The sequence below is a fragment of the Canis lupus genome, chromosome 6 (assembly GCF_048164855.1).
Source record: "Canis lupus baileyi chromosome 6, mCanLup2.hap1, whole genome shotgun sequence".
In the NCBI taxonomy this organism is placed as follows: domain Eukaryota; kingdom Metazoa; phylum Chordata; class Mammalia; order Carnivora; family Canidae; genus Canis; species Canis lupus.
This window is the reverse complement of record NC_132843.1, coordinates 46212155-46234039: the sequence shown is the minus strand read 5'-3', so window position 1 is coordinate 46234039 and position 21885 is coordinate 46212155. Positions and strand designations below refer to the sequence as shown.

Sequence of the window (21885 nt, the reverse complement as noted above, 5' to 3'; positions counted from 1 at the left end):
CTATTACAGCGACTCACAGATTCTTGCTTAATTATTCTCTTGCTGAAACCGATTTTTGCTTTTGACTTCCCAGATTAGGTCTAGAAACTCCTCGAGGGAAGCACAGTGTCTTCCTCCTATTTATGCTGCATATATGGTGCCTGGCACAGGGCTCGGCATATAGTCAGGGGCTAGTAAATGATGGAATGATTAATCATGACTGATTAATGGATGAATTAATAAATGAATGAGTTAATTGACTGGATATTGGGGAGGGGGATGCTTGAACATTTAGTCTCATCCTTTGTGTAGGCCCAGGATGGAAACAGAAGGACAGATAAGAGGACCTTGAATGGAGAGGATTCTGAAAAAGAAACATAGCATCCAGCAAAAGCCGGAACTAGTAGCAGCCCAAAGTGGCCCAACTGTGAACAGTCCGATTGTCCAATTCTGCAGCTCTCGGCGCCAACCCCCAGTCTCCGAGCCGCCAGGCCTCCCGGGCCCGGTGTCAGAACCCACGCTGTCGCGGGAGCAGTCATGCGTGTTACCCCAGCAGCCGGGCCTCACGGAGCTGTGCCAATTTACCTTCCGCTACCAGGGCCAAATCACTTCATCCAGTAACTCTCCAGACCCCTGTCCCTCTCTGACATTTGGGGGATGGCAGCTCCCAGCCCACAGTGAGCAATTTCAAAGAAAAATGCAAAAGCCATTCCTTTTCTGTTGGCTAAGGGAGCCCCAACTGTGTCAGGGCTACTAGCTGACTCTTGATGCATCTGAGTTATTAACAGTTTCTGTTTGCATTTCTGTGTTTTCTGCGGCTGTCTCCCAGCCCGAGCACCTGCCCTCACAGTCTGAGGACACCCCGTAATGCCAAGCCACGGTGCACAATTCTGGGGTGCTGCTCCAGCTGCTCCTCACCCTCGAGCACCTCTGATTATCATGGGGCTGAGCAGGGACCACCTGCAATCATTCTCATTATTTTGGTTCAGCTTTAAACACTTCTCCTTCCTCTCCTGGGGAGTCCAGGACTTGAGGTCACAGAGGCTTCTGGTATGCGGGGCCAGTTTCTGGATCGGCCCACTCTGCCTCGATGAGGGAGCAGTCCCCCTGCTTTTCGGGGCCAACCTGACTCCCTTACAGAAGCAAGGAGACCCTCCAGGAGGCATGTGGTAAGCGTGGTCACACACATCATCACCTCCTTTTGCAGACGTGTGGTTAGTGGTTAAGATCCAAAGTCAGACCATCTGGATTTAAATCCTGCCTCTGCAACTTACCAGCTGGGTGACCTTAACCAGGTTATTTTCTCCGTATCTCAATTTTCTCATCTGAAAAATGGAATTGGGGATGTGCCCACTTCATAGGGTTGCGGTGACAATCAAGTGAGCTAACTTCGGGCATACCAGTGCTTCAGCAAATGAGCTGTTACAACGATCCCCGGGCCATTACAGGGTTAGGGACCTGGCCCTAATCTTTGCTGTTGGCTGCTTATGTGAAATACTGTATATTCTGATATCAGCTTGGCCTCTTACTGTGTGTGATCTTGCTGTGTGATCTTAGAGAGAACAAGCCTGAGTTGCATCCCATTCTCTTCATATTCCTGAACGCAACAGTGATACCTCTATCTACAAAGTGGTTTTGAAACTCCAGTGAGGTAAGGGAAATTATAATGCTCTATGAAAATGCTCTAGAGGCTACACAATGCTACGTGGCACTTGGTGATTGAGTGACACCATCTAGAACAGATGATCGGTCTGTTTCTTCTTTAAAAGTCCCCCCTGCGAAAGAGATTCCAGAACTTGACTCTGACGTCTGATGCCATGCTACCCGGAAGGAGGATAAGTTCTTTTTTTTAATCGAAGTATAACTGATGTATAGCACTCTCTTAGCTGCAGGCATACAACAAAGATTCAGTGTTTGTGTATATTGTGGAATCTTCACAGTGGTACATCTATTTACATTCATCGCCACACAGAGTTACAAATTCTAAGTTCTTCCTTATGTGGTTTTAATTCCTTAAAAACTTTGTAAAGATTTATTTATTAGAGGTGGAAAGGGGCAGAAGGAGAGGAAGAGAAATCCTCAAGCAGATTCCCTGCTAAGCGTGGAGCCTGATGCAGGGCTCAATCACAACCTGAGCTAAAATCAAGAGTCTACGGCTTAACCAACTGAGCCACCCAGGTGCCTCTTTAATTTCTCAAATTTGGTCCAATAAAAGCATGATGTGTCACCACCACTTCATAAGACAAGCAAAGAAGAAAAAGCCCAGTGAGAAGGTACGAGGCCTGACTGAGTTCCAGGTGTCTGGTTAACCACCCCCAGCCCTGGTGCCGGTAGGTGAAATTGTCCTTGACCTAAGTCCCCTAAAGTGAGGACAATAAGCACGTCTTTATTTGTGTTCTCCACACCTGTTTATAGCAGCCTCTCCTACCGTCTGCCCTGCATGAGGCACAGAGTGTGGGAGGAGATGCTCCCAGGGGATGCTCCAGCTGACCCTTGGCAGGGCCTGTCAATGTGACTTACTTGATCTACTTTAGAAGACTCAGTTGCCTTTTCGTGATGCTCCTACAAATTAAATTGTTCAGACAGCACATTTATGAACATCGTAAACTAGCAATTATAGACAGATCCAAACAATATGTGGGTACCAGAGGGTGCCAAGGACCCTTATGATGCCATTTCTATGGAATTTTTGTTGTTATTGTTTTACATTTTATCAGTGACTATTTGTTGGTTAAACCCCAAACTGATCACCTCTGCTCATGAGGGACTGAGCGTATCCCCAGTGGATCTAGAGTCCTGAGAAGTCACCATATTGCAAGAAATCTCTGGTTTGCGTGCTTGTTTCAAGGCCCTAATCCTCCCCTCCCCAAGAAAAGGAACAGCCTGTCCGCATTTGTCTCTTGGAAGCAGTGTGCCTACATCTTAGGTGAAGGGGAAGGTTAGCCATGTGCAGGGTGATCTGATCACCAGCATCTTTTCTGAGTGGTAAGATCCTTCTGGAAATCCTATCATTCCTGCTCCTTGCCTTCCCATATCCAAAAAGCTGAACCAGGGGCCATGGCCAGTGCCTTACCTCCTGCCCTACCAAGCCACCCACCACGCCCTAAAGGTGAGTTGGGAAAACACCCAAGGTCAGCACAGAGCAGAAGTGAGGAGACCTTCATGCCTAGAAATTCTGCAGCTGGAGGACAAACCTCACAAGTGGCCTAACGGGCCAGCAGCAAGCCCCTCTCTGGGCCGGTCTGTTGGCAACTGGAGGTCAGGGGAGGTAGGAGGCAGTCGTTTGCCAACTGTACTATGTGCTAGATGCTTCCCTAGGTGACAAATCATGAGGAGAGGAAACAGGATCTGCATGAGGGTGGCTGGAAAAAATGAGCACCAGAGGAAAGGGCAACGAGGGCAAAAGAGACATGGAAGAAGGCCGTCTTCCCAAAAGTAAGTGAAAAATGATAAATATCTGCATTGGCTTTGATGAAAGGAAATTCCCTCACCTGCTGCCGACACTGCCCATCAGGGTTTGGTCTGTGTTCTTGGAGAGCCAAGTGGTAGCAAGCAGTAAGGCTTATGAAAGATTTACATTTTCTGTCCTGGTGGACAAACCTCTAAGAATATAACCCAGAGAAGTGATAGAAAGGGAAAAAAGAGAAAGACTGACCCTATCACAGGAAGAGATTTTTAAAAAATACATAGATAAAAACACGTATGTATATATAAATACATATAGATAAATGTTATCTGGGGAAGAAATTATAGCTACAGATATATAGATGCAGCTATCCAACCCAAACATCCAGAAATAGTGGAATGACCAAGGCCCTAACATATCACTAAAAGCAACCTAGTCAATGGCCACTCAGAGAGAGAAGAAGGGGGTCTGTGCTAATAATACAGGGGAATGTGCATATAAGTCACATTATGTAGATAGAACAGAACACAGCATAGCAGGTGCATAGCAGGTTCACTGATGAGAAAATGTGCCCATGTACAATGTCAAGGCTCAGTGATAAATTCAGAACCATGGTAATGGTTGAAACTTTAGCTTCATTTTTTCCTTTGCTGTCGAATATTTCAGGGGACAATATAAATACTCTTTAAAAAGAGAAACAAAGATGTGGTAACTGAATGAGAACTTGCAGGACCCGGAAAAGGGATGAAGAGAAACAGAATGGAAACTCAGATTGCGATGGAGTAAGGAGGATCTCTATATTCTCACACCATGCCCTTCGCCCTGCCCTGCCTTTTCACCTCTCCGCACACACTAGCAGGCCACCACCCCGACCTCCTCTTCTTTTTAAAGGTTTGTCTTTCGAATTCATGGTTCTTTTTCTCCAAAGTGGGTGAGACTGAACGCCAATGGGGCATTTCTGGCTCCTCTCTGGGTCTGTCCCAGGTCCCCTCTTCGAAGGCCAGTGACCTACCATGGGGGCTCTAGACTTTCCAAGAGGTCGGACCCCATGTTTCACGGCCCAAGCTCTATCAGAGCAAGTGTGCATTGAAAGAGAAGGCACACTCCACTCCAAATTTGCCACTGGCAGCAGGTCTCAGAGCTCCAGATCCAACAATGGGCTCCCCTGGTCCAGCCACAAAACATTTATAACCTCTCCAAGCAGTCCTCTGGCAGAGAAAAGCAAACTGTGAGCTCAGGAAGCTAATGACCTTGAAACTATCCATTTATCTTGGCCTTTCCCCTCCGTGTGAGATGCCACAAAAAGTGCCAGTCTCTCTCTTTCTCTCTGAAGAAGAATGGATAGAGCCAGACAGCCATGCATGCTTCACCTTTGCTTTTCCTCCCGGGCCAGGCCCAGGGTTGGAATACCAATGGGAACCAGAAGGGAAAGGAAATCATTCTTGATCATCCAAACCACCTTCCTGAATCCTCCGCGTAGGGGCAAGAGCTCACCTGAGTTCTGCTTCAAAGCCTAATCTTTGTCAGCTTCTCCATAAATCTTCATAAATAGACAATGCAGATTCCTAACAAACCTCCAGCCTGGAGCCAGGGGCTGGTGACACCTCTCCCAACTCGAGCTGTGTTGGCAGCCCGTGGTGGACAGCACGGCTCCCAGCTACCTCCGCCTGCCCTGCCGAGAGGAGGAGGAGGGCAGCCACCCTGAGGAATTTGAGTGTTTGAAATCAATATTCTTCTCAGTTGCCCACTATCTGCTTCGGTGGCTGCCCTCACCCTGGCACAGGGACATCGGCTTCCCGCTGGGCCCAGCTGAAGCCAAGAGCTGGCACAGCGAGACTCCTCTTTGTTTATGGTGTAGCCACTTGGGTGTGAGATGTTTCCTCTTCTCTTCCCTGCGACACTCAATTGGATTTGAGTTAAACAACAAATCCGTGGACTGTGGCTGGGCCGAGAAGGCAACTCACTTGTCTCAAGCCCGGAACGGAGGCAAGCCAACAAGCCAACAAGACCAAAATCAACAAAGACAAATACAATTCCTGTGCATTTGAAAAACGCAAAGCTGGTTTTAGACTCAGAAAGCCCCTTCCCCTAATACCTGCTTCCTTCGTTTTGTGTGATCTCCATTTCCTTGATGACTTTTCTCTTTCTTTTTCGCCTGCCCAAGCTGTGTCTCCTTTAGCTGAATCACGCCAGGGCCAGGTATGCTTTTCCCCGACCACAGCATGCCAAGTCTTCCTCATCAGCTATCTCCTGGGTGCTCATATCCAGAGCCTTCCAGAGGGCCATGGGAAAGAAGGGCATTTGGGGAAAACACCTGGAAGAGGAAAGGAGAGAACTAGGGACCAATGCCATGGTCTCCATTACAGTTGCCAGTTAGAGGCTCGCTCTCTCTCTCAAGTTGCTTTGTTGTGTTTTTTTCCCCCAAAATCTGGCTTTCAGGTTGAAAATATATTATTCTCAGGTAAATCCACAGTTGCTTTTAAAATTCCCAGGCTGCCTTGGATACATGAAAAGGTAGTTTAGTTGGTATGCTACTGCATTAATGTGTGAAATGGTGAAATTAATCCTTCCATATGATGTCTGAATAGGTTATTATAAGGTGCTTAGAGATTTGGCAAGCTAAGCCCCATCTTTCTTTCAAGATGTTAAGAAAATAAATGTAAATGCAGGAAACACTGCATGTGAGGCATCTGCTGTCCAACTTTGCGATTTGAATGTCAGTGCAATATTTAGGAAAAGTTAACCACAGAGCAAGGTCACAAGATGCCCGCTGGGTTGAATCTTTTGAAGAACCCAAAGGTACTTGAGACCGGACCACCTCCCAGTTGCCCAACCCCGCTGTCTCAGTTAAGACTCTTTTGTCTTCTAACAAAAACCAACTTGACCTAGTTTGAACCAAGATGGGAACATGTTAAAAAGTTACGGGGTGTCTCACAGAATCCAGAGGCAGTGGGCTGTCTCAAGGAGCACAGAAATAGGAACTGGGAGGATATTGGGAATCCAGGCTGTACTATTTATTGCTCGCTCTGTTTTTCTCTGTGTTCACTGTTCACGCTGCTCTTCTGCTCTTCTCTGAAGGTTGCTTCCTCTGTTGCCGCCTTCACGGCAGGGAAGGTAGTCAACCCACCTCCTGAGCTTTGAAATGCCCCCTAATGCCATCCCATACAGAGGAAATGGCCACCTCTGCATCTGAATTTTACTCTGACGACCCCCAGGGGTAGCACACCTGTGCTCACTCTTGTCCCATTTGCAACGCTTGTCTCCTCTCTGTGTTCTTTTCTCAAAGCATCCTGTTCTTGTCATGTGAGTTCCACTCTTTTTGTATCTTACTTAGGATATTAATAAGATGTTTGTATTGTATATTTCTTTGATTTTCAGTCTTGTATTCCCTTAATTATCTTCTTTTTCAGGACCAGCTTATTGTGTTTCTTTCTGTTCTGTCTTGTTTTTATGCTACTTATTTTATGCCAAGATCTAGTTAACTTAGCTTGTCTACTTAGAATTGTGGATAAGAGAGTGACTTGATTTGTTTCTAGGTTGCTAGGTGGGTTTGCTCAGCAATGAATATACACGTCTGTTTCTCTGCTTTTTCATAAACAGAATAATTGGAGCATTTGGAGACACAAGCAAGCCTCTACATGGGCAGGCTTCCCTTTAGAATAAGCAAAGGAGGAGTTGGCAAGGTGGGGTGCTGGGTTTGGGGGCTAAAATGGCCTCCAGATGTAACAGAGAAGTCTTTACCCAGGAGTATGGCATCCTCCTCAGCAGCCCTAATTCTCTTTAGGCAGGGCCTCCTTTCATCTTGCCAGTGAGTAAAGCACAGGGCCACCTTCCTAGGGATAGCGGAGAGGAGAGGGGAGGGAAGCATGGAGAAGCAATTGGCACGGTCATCTAGTAAATAGAATTTTGTACCTATTAACTGGGTTTGGAGTGTTCCTGGGCTTCTGCAGTAGCTGCCTGGGCTATCAGGGTTGATGCTTCCTCACTTCCTCAAAATCTTTGCTTCCAAACCTCCTCCATGCCCCAGACATTTGCTGAAATATCTTGTCTGCTGATGATTCTTCTGCACTTATCCCTGTACATTTTATTGGAGTCTCAGAAGGGAGTAGAAATAAATACTTTGCTCATTCTGTCATCTTGAACTGGAATTACTGAATCTGAATTTCCCATTCCAAAAGAGAAAATCCAATTGGTCCACCTAGATGATGGGTTCAACGCTGTTCCTATAAATGGTCTGGGAAGATCTCACAGTTGCTAAGGGCAACCATGTGGTGGGGTAGAATGACTCCCCTAAGGCAGTCACTACATCCTTAATTTTAAGAATTTAGCTTTTTGTTGTTAAGCTTTTAGGCTCTTTATTCCCTGCCTTATTCCAACAGAGCCCAGTCTCGTGTAACTCCCTTGTCATAGACTTAGGCACTCCTAGGTCTACTGGTAGACCTACTGGAGCTGGTAAGTGTTCAGCAAGTGGATCTCGTGGGAGAAAACTCCTGATTTATAGCATTTTCTGATTTCTGTGGTGGACCTGCTCCCAATATGGCTGATTTCAAGCCTTCTGACATTACTGAACATGGAGAGTTGGGAGAAATGAACAAAACTGACTCTTGAGAGTGTGTGCAAGCCATTTCTGGCATTCCTTTGACTGGGTTAGAATCTGTTGTATTGTCCTAACCAAAGCATGGCCAGCCAGCGAAGTTGGTTGTGTTCATCAAGATACTTTGGTTGCAAGGAACAGAATCCAAACACAGTTAGATGAAGCAAAAAGAGAAATTTATCAGAAAGAGCCCAGAATAAGTCATGGAATCCAAGGAAGAGTTGAATGTCCAGAACTAGGAATAGCCTATGTTGCTTTGGTGACCTCAAAAGCAGTTTTGCTGGACTTCTCTCAGAGCTCTGCCATTTTAGGACTTGATTTCTATTCCCAGTTTCTGACTGTCATTGAAATTCCTTAGAGAGACCCTGATTTCCCTCAAGTTAGGTGTCCTTACCTGGTAAAATGTAGCTCTAATCTGACTTCAGTGTCATTTACTGAATACATGACTTCTAGGAAGCAGGACTTGCTTACATAATGTGTAGGATTCAGTGCAGAGTGAAAATATGTTCGAAAATTATTAAGAATTTCAAGATGGCACATTAGAGCATTAAACCAAGTGTAGGGCCCTTTTAAACACAGGGACCTGTATGCTTGCCCAGGTCACATGCCCTTGAATCTGGCTCTGTTGAGGGGCTCACCCTGTGATCCGATTATGATGTCTGTCTTGAGTTCTTTTGAATTGCTCACTTGGGAATACTGTAAGGCAAGTCTATGGAGAGGCGATGTGGCAGGAGATTGAGGCTTGCCAGCCACTACATGACTGAACTTGGAAGCAGGTAACACACTTACCCCACCCCTTCCCCCCAACCCAGCAAGGCTTCAGATGACACTGCAGACCTGAATTATACTTTCTACTTCATGAGAGACTTTCAGGCAAAGGCACCTAGTTAATCCATGCTTGGATTTCTAACATATGGAAAGTATGAAATAATAATTGTTTGTTGTTTTAAGCCACCAAGTTTTGTAGGCTACTTTGTTACCCTGCAAAAGATGATGACTATAGTGTTATTCATTACTTTTGACCTATTGAAATGTATTATAATTTACACGTGGGTGGTTGAGTGAGTTTATATATTATGTCATCTAACTTTAACTTGCAAAAAAAAATGGATGAGTGATTTAAAAACAATTCTGCAAAGAAACTGAAGTTTGGAACTAATGCTGATAATGCAAAGAAATTAACCCCAAGGAAATGACTTTTTATCAGACACAGTTTATGGAGAAAAATAACAGGACCAATCAAATCTGTCAGGATCACAACCAAAAAAGTCAACATTCTGAAATGTAGATTTATACCCCCTTGAAATGTTAGCTAATTATGGCAGTACATGTATAAAAATTATAAATAAGTAAATATTCCTATGTTTGTGCATGCTCAAAAAAACTGATGGGTTGCATGATCAAAATAGATGGATGATGGTTGTGTCTGTGCTTGGAATGGGATTAGGAAATAGCACCAGTCTCTCGTTCTGAGGCACCTGATTATGATACCATCAGTGCAAGGGAGGACAGTGGTCAGGTCGCCCAGGTACAGCCTAGGGCAGCAGTTCAGAGTAAAAGATCACTTAAAATAATCAGGAGACTGAAAAGCATTCCGTGATGATAGGGACTAGATTCAGTCATGCTAGATCACATGACACATGGTGGAGACTCATTACTCTTATTTGGATATTAGAGAAAAGAATAATTCCAGAAGACTGGAAATCCATGGGAACATCAAACTACACATGCAATTTAGAAAATAATTTTGGTTGTGATATATAATATTCATTCAGAAAAATATTTTGAACACATATGTAGTTTAACAAATTGAACCTATTGTAACCGCCACCTGGGTCAAGAATTAGAATACTGCCAGCATTCTGGAAGCTCCCCAGGTATCTTCTCCAATTATATCCCTCTCCCTGTATCCCAGAAGCCACTCCTGTTCTGACTTCTGTGATCATTCGTTTTGGCTTTTCTTGATAGTTTTACCACTTTGGCATGTCTCCATAAACAATATGGTTTGATTTTACCTGTCCTTGTGAAGGACAAATGGAAATCATTCTGCATTCTATCCTTTTGCCTTTTATCTTTGGTTCAACACTCTTAGAGAGTCATTTGTGCTGCAGATTGCTACATTTATCTTTATTGTTATATGGTCCTCATTTTATGAATATCCTAATTATTTATCCATTCTTTGTAGGAGAACATTTGGCTTATTTCCAGTTTATGGTTATCATAATCAATTCTGCCTTAAACATTCTGGTACACATATCCTTGTGTACACATACATGAGTTTCTTTAGAACACATATAGTATGGAAGTACAGAATTATAAGCTGTGTATATCTTCAAATGTAGTGGATAATGCCAAATTGTTTTCTAAAGCAGTTATACGAATTTATACCACTCCACGATGTTTGAGATTTCTCATTATTACATAAACATCTTTGCCAATACTTGGTATTGTCAAACTTCAAATTCTTGCCAAGCTGGTGGGCTTGTAGTGTTTTCTCTTTGTGGCTTTAATTTGCATTTCCCTCATTACCAATAAAATGCTTTTACATTTACATATTGGCCACTTGTATTTCTTCTTTGGTGATTTGTTGAGTTTTGTCCATTTTTCTATTGAGTTGAGTTTCTCTTACTAATATGGAATAGTTTTTAAAATATATTTTCAATTTATTGTCACTCATATATTACAAATTCTGTAATAGATTTACATCTTCCAACTACAGTTTGACCTTTTATTATTTTCATAGAATCCTTTGATGGGGGATGCCTGGGTGGCTCAGGGGTTGAGCTTCTGCCTTCGGTTCAGGGCATGATCCTGGGGTCAGGGATCAAATCCTGCATTGGGCTCCTTGTGGGGAACTTGCTTCTCCCTCTGCTTATGTTTCTGCTTCTCTCTGTGTGTCTCTCATGAATAAATAAATAAAATCTTTTTAAAAATCCTTTGATGAATACAAGCTCTTAATTTTAATGTAGCCAAATTCATGTATCTTTCATTTTTGAATCTTATTTAAGAAGACTTTGTATCTATCTATTTCTTACATGAAAATATTCTGGGGGTACTTGGGTGCTCAGTAGTTGAGCATCTGCCTTTGGCTCAGGCCGTGATCCTGGGGTCCTGGGATCAAGTCCTACATCAGGCTTCCTTAATGGAGCCTGCTACTCCCTCTTCCTCTCTCTCATGAATAAATAAATAAAAATCTTTTAAAAATATTCCATATTATCATCTAAAAGTTTATAGTCTAACCTTTTGCATTTGGATCACTAGTCTACCTGGAATTCATCATTGGAAAGGTATTTCTCTGCTCACTGACCTGCCATATACCTCTTTCATATATCAAGTGTTCACATATATGCATATACTTTTTCTCTCTATTCTACTCCATCAGGCCATCTGTCCCTCTCCGTGCCAATACCACACTGCCTCCACTATAATTTTAAACAAACCTAGTGTCTGGGAGAGCAAGTCTTTCTACTTCATTGTTTTCTTCAGGAGGGTCAGATATATTTTTGTGTTGACATCTAAGTTTTAGGATCAACTTCGCAAATTCTACCAAAACCTTGCTAAAATTTTGGCTAGGATTAAGATTACATGGAATCCATTAATCAAATTAGGGAAAATTAGTTTCCTTCCATTATTGGGTCTTGGATACTATCCATGAATATGGTATATTTCATATTTACCATTTGTTTAGGTTTTCTTTAATCTCTCTCAATACAGTTTTAACTTTTGTCTATGCAGGTCTTTCATATGTTAAAAATACATATTAATTGCTTCATATATTTTATATATTTTGTGGTTGATTTATAGGAATACAACTGAGTTTTGTATATTGCTATTGTATCCATTTACCTTGGTAAATTCCCCTATCAATTCTAATGATTTATCTGTAGGGTATTTTAGATTTCCTATGAGCACATTTTTATCTTTTTTTCTTGTCCTTGCCTTAGTGCACTGTCTAGGGTCTCCACTATAACATTCAATATTACAATTTTTATGCATGTATCTTATACCTTTGTGATACTGTGAGTTCAAGGAGGATAGATAATCCATCATCCAGGTGGCTAATCATAGCAGAAACTATAGGTGGTCATGGAGGGCAGGGGACAAGTTGAAAAACTGAGCTCAGAATCAAAATCAGAACCAATAGGACAGAATACTGAGATGAAGGTGCAGAGTGCATGGATTAGCCTAGTCAAGGACCTGAGCTGAATACAGAAAGGACAATAGCTGATTTTCTTAACTTCTAGTGCAGTGTTAGGCACTTTTAAACTCATAATTCTCTTCCCTAAACAAATCATGGGTTGCTCCCCCCCCCCCCCACCGGGTGTGTCATTGTGTTTCTACTGCTCTTAACTTAAAACTCAAATTTTATATGATCTTGCTTCTGCCCACCTCTCCAACCCAACCCTGGTCTGACCCTCCCCCTTTCCCCCACCATCCCTTGTTGTGCTCTAATCACTCTGATTTCTTTCTAGTTTCTAGAAAACCCCAAGCTTCTTCTCCTATTTATGCTTTGCCTATCTATTCCTTCTGCCTGGAACACTCTTTCCACCATCCCTCCTCTGGGTGACTGGGCCTGCTTCTTGTCAGGTCTCTGCTCCGATGTAACTTTCTTAAGCAGGCCTATGCTCTATTGCACCATGTAGCTTGGCTTCCCATGAAGTCTATCCTAAAGCCCCTGTACTTTTCCTTAAAGGCTCTCACCAAAATAGCAACTTCATTCCTGTGTTATTATTTGACTAACATCTCCCAATTAGATTGTAAATTCCAAAAGAGAGGCAGCCTGTGTCAAGCTTCCTCAGTGCTGGCTCCCCCAGCACCTGGCTAGTGTCTGACACACACAAGGCAGGTAATAATCACTCCCTAAACTAAAACCTATAGATCGTCACTCTTGACTTTCCTTGATGTCTCTGCCCCTGTGTCCTCCCCCTTTTTCTCTGGTGCCCTCAGGTGCTCCTTCCTTGCTCCCACAGTCCTATACCCTTGATTCTGTGCTGCTGCATAACCAACCACATGGAACCCTGTGTACCTCCATCTCTATACTGGTCTTATTAAGTTTACCTTGTATTCTCAGGTGCACCTGCACAGGTGCCAGGCACATAATAGGCACCAATGTATCCTAGCTTGAGGAAATGAACAAATGCAAATGAATAACAAATGTTGAATGGCTTGTGTCTGTGGATACAACAAGTATTAGAGAGTTGCTTACCATGGGGCAATCTCTGAAACAAAGATAACTAATTGCATGTTCCTTATTATAATTTAGTAGTTAATCTCCCTTTGAGAGAATCCAAGATAGAAATACTTTACATTGAATTGCAGTCAGTAGTGAATCCTGTTGCAGAGAGGATCTGGGTAGCGTATGCATGTGTGGATGTGTATGTAATATAATATATATATTTTTTTCTTTCTAAAAAAACTTACAAAAATAAAGAAAATGTCAAAGCCTTTTAAAGGGCGCGATCACGCTGAGTAATACAACCCTTCCTTGATTTTTACATTATTTCAGTATGAGATGTTTTTATGGCTCTTGCTAAAAATAAAAGACATTTCAGAGTTTCTCAGTAAATGAAGCACTGCAGACTTTTCAGTTTTGTTGTTTCCCCTAAAATTAATATAATTAATTAAAACGCAATGTTAGTCTGATTTACAATCTGTGAGTCAATGAGTCACAGGATCTTATGCTAATAGGGCAGTTCAGCTTTCTGAGCTCTTTACAGAAAAAGGCCCCAGCGAAAGGCCAAGAACAGGGATGATGTGACAGAGAGGCCGTGAAAGAAGGACTTTCCTAACCAGGCTATGGTATATTTATATTGTGTTTGGAATGGAGGAGTCTGAGAATAATTTGGAAAGACAACTGCTTTTATCAAGTGTAAGAAATTAGTTTAACTGAATTTAAATGTAATTACAGGAGCAGCTGGTGAAGGCTAATTTCTGTTCAGTCTGGTTTCTCAAGAACCGCACCCCCATTCTGTTCCCTGGGAAAGGATCAAGTTTCAAGCTTTACATCACTAACACCAACCTTCATAGGCTGGTCTTGGCCTAGGTCAGCACTAGGAGCCACAGAAGAGGGAGATTACCGCTCTCCCAGTGTTTACCTGTACTTGCTCCTTCCCTTCCTTTGAAAAGAGTCCCAGCCAGGTGTGAGTATCATGTTGACGTTACTTTAAAAGACTGATTCCACTAGGGTCGGTTCTGATGGGATCTCGTCTAGATGGCACCTGGGCTAGCATCCAGGCTTTTTAGCAGCTTCTCCCAGTCCAGGATGATGAATCCCACGTGACGAGGAAAACTGTTGCCTTCAAGAACTGGAAAGTTCTTAAATGTCATCTACTTGGGACAAATCACTCACTTTTATAGATTGAGAACAGAGAGCCTGAGACAGGTATTCTGCCTGCCAGTCCAACCTTACCACCACCACCCCACACAGCATAACCACACCTCAAAAATGTAGGCCCCATTCCTTCCACATAGGATCAAAAACTCTCCTACCCAAACGCAGGTCAAAACACACATCTGTAAGGATCCTCTCAAATGTGCTAAAGTGTACACAGCGTTCAGACCTGAATTTCTTACCTTTGTGCTGTTCTTAAAACATGGAATGTGTAGAGGTGCCTGGGTGGTTCAGTAGGTTAGGCATCTGACTTTGATTTTGGCTCAGGTCGTGATCTCAGAGTCATGAGATTGAGCTTTGCACACTCAGCTGGGAGTCAACCTGAGATTCTCTCCCTCCCCCTCTGCCCCTACCCTTTCTCTCTAAAAATGAATAAATAAATAAAGTATTTTTAAAAAAATATGGAATGTGTAAACCTTTTCGGTCATTTACACCCCAGTGTAAAGGAAATTATGAGATTATTAGTAGGAGAAGGGATTGTCACAGAAGAAAGAGATAAGGGAACTGGTAAAGGTTGCTCTGTGGAAGCTGAACAAAGGAAGTGGGGAGGGACTCCAGGTAAACATTACTGGGGTCACCCGGCTGGTCCTGCTCCTGCACTCAGATCAAGTTATTCTCTAGGTGCCAGGAGGCCTGTGAAGTCATGCTTCCCAAGGGGTCACCTGGCTCCAGTTCTGAATTCATGGCCCTAGGAGCTGGGCCTGGGGTTTCCTGTCTCATAGGCAACCTCCCTTGGAGCCTCCACATACTAGAAATGTCACTTGTGGCTTGTGGGCTTCCCTCTCAAGGGTCACCAGATGAGCATCAGCCAAAGGCCAGGAGCTACCCATTGCTCAGAGTTTGTCCATCCAACCAGTGGCACTCACCCCACAGTTCCTGACACTTGTCAGATGACTGGATGCCTTCAGGCCAAAGCTAAAGGGCCTCTGGGCCCGGCTCTGAGCTCAGACAACACTCGCCAAGGCCATCATCCCACTGGCCCCTTCTTCACCGTCATCCTGCATTATCTGTGTGTTGCTTCTTCTTCAGCTTGGATACAGGGCAGCTCCAGTGGCTCCCTCACCTTCCTGAGCACCTCTCAGCAGCTCCCGCGTGAGCACACTAAGACCTGGCACACAGGGCCTGGGCCCAAGGGGGTGCTGCAGGGACCCCTAGCCCCTGCCTCCTTGGAAATCTCCTCAGGGTTCCCACACCATCCCCCTCACCGTGTGTTTGCAAAAGACAAAGGGCTGATCCCACCAGACTGTTATCAAAGTTAGCACACCCAGTCTCATTCCTGAAGGTCTGTTGCCTACAACCTGGGATTTATACCAGATGAAATTCATAATTCCTTTTTATGGGGACTCGACCCATCCTTTTTCTCTGCCATGATTTGCACATCATGGAGGCTTTCTCAAATTATTGCCAGGGTTTGGAGAAGAACAAGGGACCCCAAATAGCCTGTGGTCATCAGTATGTGTTAGGAAGATCTGGGCAGGGGGAGATCCCATCCTGCACACGTGGCACCCACCGCATGCCTCCTGAAGGCTCCTCCTCCAGTTCTTGGGGCTCAGGCTGCTTAGGGCAAGGCTCCCCGGGGGAGTGGCAATAGGGCTGTGGCCCTGCATCCTGGAGAGTGGCTTGGCTTAGCTATAAGGCAGCTTAGTGAAATCCTTATTTTCCTGGTTCAAACCAGCCAGCCTGACGCCCCAGCTTCTGTCAGCCTGCTCCTTTCCAGGCTATGACTTTTATGAAAGACTGCATCCCCGATCATCTCCTCTTGTTCTACCCTGGCTAACTGTCTTACGACTCCCAGCCTTTGGTGAGCCACACCGAGAAGGCAAGAGGATGGCGCCAGGGAGCATGGGGCAGGCTGGAGTTACCGCCTGCAGTCCCACAGCAAGGCACAGGGGTCAGCGGCAGCTATGGCTGATGCATGATCCTCAAGCTCAGCCCTTGAAGATGTGCAGGCAACCAAGCTCCTGCACAGGACTGGACAGGAGGAGCCCTTTAGGACCAGACAAGAAAGAGTTTTGTTTTCTGAGCATTCACTCATGGCTCAGCCCATGTGAGGGCTGTTCACTGAGGTGTCTCGGCCAGGTGGTAGATTTCTCCTGTTGTCCTGTAACTTGGCTTGAAGCGGAAGATGACCCATGTCACCTGGCGCCCTGATAACAGAGAGCAAATTCCAGCAAAAAGTGCCCATGCCTGGGCTGGCCATTCCCGTGCCCAGCAGGCAGCTCCCTGCCATCTGGCTACCTTAGAGAGACCACAGCCGCTCTGCTCCTCGCCCACCTGGCTTCAGCTGCTGCCCAACCCCAGTGACAGGGACAGCGTGGCCAACACTGGGCACAGACCTGCCTCTGATTTACCTGTTCTCCTGCTCTGGGGACTGGGAACCAGATCCCCTAATGCTGTTGTGCCCTAGTTTTGCACAGAGTTGATGCCCTGTCCCTTGAGGTAAGCAAGCTTCTAACCTTATTTGCAAATATTGAAAACTACAAAGCTGAAATGCATTTGTGGCATTCAGAACACTAACATTTTTCAGGGGACTTCAGTAAAGATTTCCTATGGCATTAAGAGTAAAATACAAGTACTGGATAGATGAGAATTTCAGGGGAAAATGTATATACATGTTCATTATTAGAATATTCTTATTAGAATAAGAGACCATCATGATGGTTATGAAGAGGTGTTCCAGAAAAGGATCACGCATAGGACCCGGCAGCAAGTGACCTGTCACAATTTCACCATGTTTCTCAAAAGGGGATTTTAAAAGTGTAGTAGCTTGGGATACTCCTACACATCTGAGCACTTTATTTGTTGGTTTATTTACACAATGACTTATTTCCAGTGTGTGATCCGAGGATACATGTGATACGATGTAAAAGTATAGAGAAGTACATGGGAAGTCAGAGACTGCACATTTAGAATGGGAGGGAAAATCTGGCAAGCAGATATATGGATCATAGGGTTACTTGGATAATAGATGTGAGCCACTAATTAAGAATGGATGATTGCTAAACCTTCTCCTCATCACTGGTGTTGGTGATATTAATCGACACATGCATAAACAAGGTGCTGGCTTCATGTAGGGTAAGACATGCTCCTGCCTTCAAGATGCTCAGGGGCTTGGGACAAGCAAAAAGGATTTCTCCTTTGGGTCCTTGTCCAAATTGAATTCTGTCACAGGTTATTGGAGAAAAGAAGGCTGGGATCAGCAATGTGAGTCCACATAAGAATCCTAGTGGGGACTCACAGTCTACCTGCTGATCCGTGCACATTGACGTCTGTTGGACCAGTAGCCCCATTTCTCCCTGGCTCAGGTCTGGCTGTGCAGTCCCTCTTGGGGAGGACCTGACCAGGTCTCCACAGAGCAGCACCCCTAAACTGCCCCTAACCAATGTGCCCTCATTTGTAAAATGCTCAGCATGGGCAGCATATCTCATGGTTGGAGCGGTGCCTACTGTAATGTCTAAGAGCAACGTACTAGTATATCTGCATGGATTTATCTGATGAATTACCTTAAAAACTAACCCGGAAGAAAGGTTCAGTGTCTAAGGAGGGAAGAAGCTTGAAACAAGGGCCAGATCTTCACACACCGAGGTTTTGGGATTTCCAGCAGCAGTCCCTGCTTGGCACCTCAGTGAAGGAAACACCGAAGACCAGGAAGGGGGTTGGGGAACTGCAGGAAATTTTCACAGCTCACCATTTGGCTAACGTTGGTGCACTGATGGCTAGGCTCTCTGTCTACATCAATTTTTGTGCTCACTTAAGCAAAGTTAATACTAGCCCATTTTGAATTCATGCGTTTGACTTGCTTTTCCCAAGTAAAGAACCCTGGATTGGGTTTGGCCCCATCTCTAGGCAATTTTGGAAAGAAACAAATTGAATTTCAGCACTAGAGCCTCATCCTGGATTTCCCTGGGGGGCTTCTCACCCAGAAATACCCAGAGATCTCATATTGTCCACAGGATAGTCAGTCTTTGCCCATAATAGACCTCAATGGGGTTCACTTATCTTTTAGCCTATCTCAATACTAATCAATTAGCTAAATGTGACTGCCAATCTTTATTTACAAAATAATACAAGGGTGGTGGCTAGTCATTTAATCATCTGCCTTTGGCTCAGGTCATGCTCCAGGGTCCTGGGATTGAGTCCCACATTAGGTTCCCTGTTCCTTGGGACAGGGATGGAGGGTGCCCCTCTTCCCTGTCCCTCTGCTTTCCGCTCCCCCCGACTCAGGCATGTGCTCCTGCTCTCTCTCTCTCTCAAATAAATAAATAAACAAAATCTTAAATAATAATAATACAAAAATTAAATTAAATACTACAGAAAACAAAATTTAAATTTAAAAATTAAAATACAGAAAAAATTATGCCTAGAGCCAACTCCCTACTTTTCTAGCTAATATTATTTTAGACAGAATTTAATGTTACTCTTTTCTAGTATCAAATTCCTCAATTCTTTTTCTCTTCTATTCTTTTTATTTGGGGGGGGGGAGTCAAATTTTGATGGAGAACGAGTTCTAATGCCAGCTCTGTTCCCAGAGTCTGTTGCCTCAAGGCCTCTTGACACCAGGCTCTTGTCGGGAATGTTTGTTTGTCTTTGGGTCTCACTCCAACAGACCAGGGGGCAGTGAGCATAGAGCCAGAAACCAGGCTTTCTCATCAGAAAGAACTAGCTCAAATTCCAGCACAACTACCCAGTTACTGTCTCGATGCTCTCATTTGCAAAAAGAGGTTCATACACCTGCTCCATATGCATTTTATAAGGATTAAATAAAATAATAAATGTGAGAAGCTTGGTGGGGTGCCGACATACAGCAACGAAGATGGTCATCCTCACCACCAACCTCACATTGTCCTCCTTATCATCATTTTGTGATCATCACTAATTCCCACAACTCATTCAAGAACAAGCCACATATTTCCTTTAAATCTCTGCTCACCAGTGGAGGGCTGGCCCTGTGGAAGGGCAGTGGGACCTGGATCCATTCCGGCTCTCGGCCCTGGTTCTGCCATCTTGGATGGCCTGCTTGACCTCTCCAGGCCCCATTACCTTGTCTGTCCAGTGGGATGACAGCCACTTCCTCACGGGGCTGCTGGGAGGGCTAGCATTAGGGTGTGTACAATGGGTCTAAGTTCATTAAAGATTGGTTTATCCCAGCCTTCATCATTTCTTCTTTCCCTGTGACACAATATTAGAAGAAATCACATCAAAATGAGATATCACACATAAACCTAAAAACCTTGTAATGGCGTAGGCAAAATATTTAGTCTCATTTCATCAGGCCCTATTCTCTTTAGGCTCTGCTAGCTCACAATGGGTATTAATCACTTAATCATACGAGCTAATTTATACTCATCTGTTAATCAGTTAATGGCACTTCCATAAGCATTTACATAATGTTTTTAGCTAGAATAAATGTAATCTCCCTCAGGCTTTTAGGAAGTGCCTCTGTGGTAAACCTATCCTGCCCGGTGATGGGGACCACCTTTGTATGGCTCTTCTTTCAGGATCACCCAACAGCAGCCTACCTTGCCTGTGCCCGAGCCTGCCACTGAGTCTGCTGGACTTGACAAGATCCCCCATGTCTTTGCACAGATCTGTCTAAAGGCTTACCCCTCTGATGGCTGGGTTTCTTCACACCCCCAGGTACACAGTACAATCCACGCCTCTCCTGCCGAGGTTAATGCACAGCTGGACTTGTGTTCTATTAGTGAGCTGGGGCTGGATAAGGAGACAGCAAGAAGGAAGGACACTGGTATCTGGAAACCTGGCCACTTCTGTACCTAATAAATGCAAACTGGAACAGGGTGACACTGGGACCATTGGCATAAACCAGGATAGATGGTCACTCTTGCAAGGAGTCTGTGTTCCTTGTAGAACAACCCTGACAATCAAAGTTGAATGATTTATTGCCACTGCACATTACGACTGAAACATTAGAGAAAATGTCTCCCCAGGATCCAGGGTGCCCACCATTGCACTGTGTGATTGTAGAGATAAGTCACTATACCTGCAACTCGGTGGCAGCTCAACTGTGGTCAGTCACTGGGGAAGCAATATTAACCCTTTCAATGAAAGAGGCTGGCTCAGCTCATTATCCAACCACCTCAGTTTCTAGACAACAGTTTTGGAAACAAGCCATCTCATGTTTTGAAGGTGGAGAGTGAATGGAATTTAAAGGAAGGCAGGTCAAAGACTGACAGGGAGGGCAGAGAGTGATTGACAAGGACTAGGGGTGAACCTCGAAGAGGTCAAGTGATTTTGCTTCTATTAAAACATAAACTACATATTAGTTGGAATTAGGCATTTGGCTACAGCCCACATTTGGAAAAAGCATCAGCCCGAGCAGCACAGCACCCAAAGCACATCTCTGTGAGTGAAGTTCATGTGAGGTGACTCAGCAAATGCTGTAAAATGGGTTGGATTGGGAAAACCAAGGACTTCTGCTTCTAGGTCAGCTCCTGAAGGCTTAATCCAGTTTCATTTCATCCTTAGATTTGCTGCTGCTGCTGCCACTGGGGCCACCAGTGATCCAAGGGCCTGGGATGGTCTCCAGTTGTCTCCAGCACACTGGCTTGGGGAGTAGGCTCTGAGTCCAAGGATGGACATCTCTGCGGCTAGCCATCTGGTTAATGTTCATCACGCTAGTGTGGGATGCAGACAGGGAACAGACTTAGGACAGAATCAATAATCTGGCAAAGAGGAGGAAGTTCACAGTTTCACAGATGAGTTCCTTAGCATTAATTAATTTATTCATTAATTCAGTAATAATTTATTAAGGGCACATTACATGGCAAGCAATGTGAAAGGCTTGGTTGGAAGACAGCGAGGGAACGTACTATTATCAAGATGTATAAAGATATACCTCAGTATGAGGCCCATACTGAAGGAGCAAGACAACCACATAGACATAATTACAATGCAACCTTAATAAATAACTGTTTTTGTAGATGTGTACAGAGTATTATAGGACTATAAAGGAATATGCAATTATCTGAGGAATTCCATTAAGGCTTCACAGAGGAAACAGTATCAGGGCTGAGCTTGAGAGGCGACAGAGTTTCTAAAGGAATGGGGTAAAAGAGAAGGTAACAGACTTTAAAATTAGGCAGACCTACGCTCTAGCCCTCCATCTAATTGTGTAACACTGGCTTTATTATTCAGCCTTAGAAGGCCTCTGTTTCTCCATCTGCAAGATGGAAATAATCAGCCTAGCTGGCAGTATTTTATAAGAATTAGAACTCATCTACATTAAAAGAAGTGGTGGCTTTATTACATTCACCAGCTGGGTCTGTGAAGGAGGGCATTTTAGATAGAGATGCCCTGTGCATAAAAACAGAGGTTCGTGGCAAGAAACAGTAGGTTTTGCAGACAAAAAAGTAGTCTACCACATTGGGAAAGTAGGCCATGAGAGGAGGGAGTATTAGATGAGGCTGGACAGTGATTGGGGTTAGTTCATAACAGGTCAGTACTGTCCCCGGTGAAGGGGAGCCAGCGCCATTCGGGCTTACCCACGATCGTTCT

The 21885-nt window shown here is 44.3% G+C and overlaps 1 long non-coding RNA gene across 1 annotated transcript in view; it reads right to left on the bottom strand.

Annotated features, from left to right (window-relative positions):
- The window catches only part of LOC140634712 (uncharacterized), a 42325-nt gene extending 22148 nt beyond the window's left edge, over positions 1-20177 (bottom strand). Inside the window, exons 1-2 of the long non-coding RNA XR_012032101.1 lie at positions 19975-20177; positions 19301-19539 (exon numbers count right to left, since the gene is read on the bottom strand). This is a non-coding gene — a long non-coding RNA (uncharacterized lncRNA). The remainder of the gene's footprint in view (positions 1-19300; positions 19540-19974) is intronic.
- Between the last annotated feature and the right edge of the window lie 1708 nt (positions 20178-21885).